We start from the raw sequence: 342 nt of genomic DNA, 5'->3' as shown, positions 1-342 counted from the left end.
GCCTCCCCGTTCATCTTGTCCGGCCCAAAACTGGGACTGAAAAGCCGCTGGACTCGCCTAATTCGATCAGAGCTTGCGCAGAAATAGAAGAGAACTCATCAGGAACTTTGGAAGCAGACGACAGTTTCCCAAACTGTGAACGCTGCCGCTGCCTGTTGCGCATCTGGGACGTTAAGGACCCGCATTGGATTCTTTTGCCGCGTTTGTGCAACGTTCTGTTCGAGCATCCGCGTCTTCGAATAGTCGCCTGCCCGGGACCCAGCAGAGCAGACACGTCAGCAGCTCCTTTGTCACAGAAAGTTCCTCGTTGCCATTTAGTCTTCGTTGGGTTGGGTTTGGTTT

The sequence above is a fragment of the Apaloderma vittatum genome, unplaced genomic scaffold (genome assembly GCF_000703405.1).
Source record: "Apaloderma vittatum isolate BGI_N311 unplaced genomic scaffold, ASM70340v1 scaffold27457, whole genome shotgun sequence".
Taxonomy (NCBI): domain Eukaryota; kingdom Metazoa; phylum Chordata; class Aves; order Trogoniformes; family Trogonidae; genus Apaloderma; species Apaloderma vittatum.
Note: the sequence above shows the minus strand (reverse complement) of the source record.